We start from the raw sequence: 3502 nt of genomic DNA, 5'->3' as shown, positions 1-3502 counted from the left end.
CCAGTTCTGGTTGCCTCACCTCAGAAAGGAGATGGTAGAGTTGGGAAAAGTTGAGAAAAGGGCAACCCAAATGGTCAGGGTTTGGAGAGACTTCCCTATGGGAAAGGCTGCAACTTGACAGGGGTTTATAGAATCATGCATGGCCTGGAGAAAGAAGAATAATCTCCCCTGATCTTGTAACATTAGAATGTGTGGACATCACATGAAGATGAATACTGGAATATTTTTCACCTTGTAGGTCTTTTGGTAGCTCACAATAATAAAAAATATAACATGCAAAAAATTGAGATCTACATTAAACCCCCACAAATAAATTCAAAACCTCAAGAATTCAAAATCTTAAAAAAGTGTAGAACATTTGAGAAGCATTGAGGGTGCCTGCCAAAATAAAACAGCTCTGACCCTCAATAGGGATGGTTCCTTTCTCACTTCTCCTAGAAGGAAGTTCCATAGAGTTGGAAATTCTACAACACAGATGCCATGTTTCAGGCTGATAGGGACTTGGAGTGTCGGAAATAAGACCCTAAGATATTCAGGGTTTTGTACACCCATCTATGAGCCTTGGTAGGAGACAGGAAGGTAGGGCAGGTCTTTTAACACTGGGGTCAAGTGTTGGCGGTCATCTGTTCCCATCGCCAGTCTAGCCACAATATCGTGCACTAGCTGAAACCTCCAGACCAGACCCAAGGGCAGCCCCACATGGAGTGCATTGCAGTAATCCAGCCTTGAGGTTCCCAAGGAATGAACTAGAGTGGGGCAGGTGAGCCTTGTCTAGAGATGGCCTTACTATTTTATTCTTCTGAAAAAGTCAGTCTATAGCCTGGGAAAAGATGGAGGAACCACCCAGAAAATACAGGAGGATAATGATTGGGTGTGGAGGCCCTGTATAAGATGAGTGAACAAAGCATAGGGATCCCATGGGCACTAAACTCCTTGTGGGGAAGGCCCCAAACACTACATGGACGGCTTCTCTCCCCTCTTCCTCAACTTTCTTGCTTTCATCTCTCCTTCTCTCGTCTCCTACAACCGTCTCATCTCCTTCGGCCCCTGAGAGGACTGTTCCCACTCTCTACCACTCAGTAGGCTCATGGTCTTTAGGTTCATATGATCAAAGAATTGCAGAGTCAGAAGATACGCCAAGGGCAATCTAGTCAACTACCTACAATGCCAGAATCCCAGCTAAAGAATCCACAGCTGACGGCCGACCAACCGCTGCTTAGAAACCTCCAAGGACGGAGGCTGGTTTGTTTTGAAATGACTTTTCATTCTGGTGTGTTCTTGTCTCGGTTGCAGCCCATCCGGAATTTTTGGGACCGAACCAGCCTGATGGGGGGAAATCCGACCATCTCGTGGGTTGATCTTTTCAAGGGGCGCCCTGCAAAAAGCATTACGAGCAAAGCTCGGCTCAGACACGGGCCCGTGGCAATGATTACGTGATGGGAGAGGTATGGGAAAGCAGCCGGGAAGATGGTGTGGGAGGCCGTCAGAGGGTTCCTGGCAGGAGATCTCCCCGGCGGCAGCAGGGGCACACTTCCACGGCGGGTCTGAAACGATTCCAACATAAAGCCAAGGAGTGTGCAGCGACGTGGCTGCCTTCCTGGAGAGCGCCCTTGCCAGAGGATTACCTGCCTCCCTTCCCCTCCCACTGGGGGGAGAGAGAGCGCATGCTTGGGTTTGCAAAAATGATGCACCGGGTGGAGAAAGCAGGTGGAGAGCCTTTTTCGTCTCCTAAGAGCAAATCACAAGTGCGCTGATAAGGAGAGCTCATACAGCTGGAGAGCTGGAAGGCACCCCAAGGGTCATCCAGTCCAATCCCCTGCAATGCGGGAATCAAGCTAGAGAATCCTTGGCAGATGGCTCAAGGAAGGAGAGCCCACCATTTCCCAAGGGAGACCATTCCACAGTCGATCAGCTCTTACTGTAACGACAGTGACTGTGGAAGGTCTATCTCAGAAGGTAAATGGCTTGGATGGCCATCCAGGGAAGAGGATGGGTCTCTTAATGGATAGGAGCCAGGATAGCCAAAATAGGATTTCCACAAAGCTCTGAATAATTCCCAGAAGTGGAGATGGCAGGTTGGAACGATGACACAGACCTACCTCTTGGCTGATTCCCATTTGTTTATGATGAAGATTTATACCCCACCTTTCCAATACTGCTATCACTGTTCCCACTTACACTTCTGAGCATGTAAGAAAAGCCCTGCAGCTGGATCAGGCCAAAGGCCTCTCTATCCAGCACGTGGCTCCCCAAAGGGACCAATGAGATGCCCCAAGGGGGAAGGTCAATGATCTTGAGTGCAGGAACGCACTCCTGCCTGTGGCTCCAGCAACCATTATTCAGAGAGGCCCTCTGCCTCTGGTGTGGCAGGTCATAGCATGCCAAAATGTCTCCTAGCCACAAATTGCCTTATTCTCTGTGAATTAGTCTAGCCCCCTTATATGAACATGAATGAGCAGGAGGGAAGAGGGACTCCCAGAACTGGCCAAGCGGGCAGCAACTATGTGGCATATGCTTCGTGCAATGCTTAACAAAATACGTATTTCATCTTCAACACACACACAATTGTGAATAGAGGCTTGCAAAATTGCCGCGAACCAAGAGTCTCTGAGCATTTCCGACTCCGTACGAACTTTCGCTCGTGCTCCTGGACCTTGTGCCCGAACGGTCCCACCTCACGATGAGCAGCCCCCTTCGGAGGTTTCCGTAAGTGAACCCTGTGCGAGTGCAAGAAATGTGTTTGCATGACGCGTGTTGTCTTGTATTCAGCAATGATTATTTGGATGATGCTTATGTTATCAATACTAGCCATTAGGAACGTAATATTCTCAACAGGGTTGAGTGCGATCATATTTATTATTGGTGTAGAAATGAGATCACGCTTTTGTTTTATATAAATAATTTTTACCAGTCTGCCCTTGCTGAGGGGGCCTCTAAATCGTTTCTCACCAGGGCATGAACCCTCTCCCAGCAGCCCTGGGGACCCCACAGAGGATAACAGGGCTGTCTGTCCACCCCAACCCTCTGCCCCCCTTACAACTTCAGCAGTGCCTCTGGGTACCAGATGCCAACCAAGGACAGGCAAAGCAGTCCGGAAAAGCCATCCCCGCCATGCCTTGCTTAAACCCAAGACTTGGTGGACCCACCTTAGTCTAATCCAAAAGGACTGGATTTGGGTTTTATTTTATTTTCTTTTTTTGCATGCAGAGGACCTGCCGTTCCACAGCATCTCTTGCAGAATGTGCAGGGAAAGGCCTCTCCTTGAACCCACCAGGAGAGCTGCTGGCATTTGAGAGAAAATAATCCTGAGCCGTCCCATCTTCTTCACCCAATGCAATGGAGATAAAACAAGATGGCGACACACCTCCGTTTGATTCCCTGATAAGTGGCATCAGATGCAATGGCTCTCCATGTGTTTTGGGGGGGGTTGGGGGGAGATGGGGGAGCTATAAACACCCCACCCCCCCACCAGCACACCCCTGAGCTTCATATTCTGGAAAAT

This window comes from Lacerta agilis, chromosome 9 (assembly GCF_009819535.1).
Source record: "Lacerta agilis isolate rLacAgi1 chromosome 9, rLacAgi1.pri, whole genome shotgun sequence".
Taxonomy (NCBI): domain Eukaryota; kingdom Metazoa; phylum Chordata; class Lepidosauria; order Squamata; family Lacertidae; genus Lacerta; species Lacerta agilis.
This window is presented reverse-complemented; position numbering follows the sequence as displayed.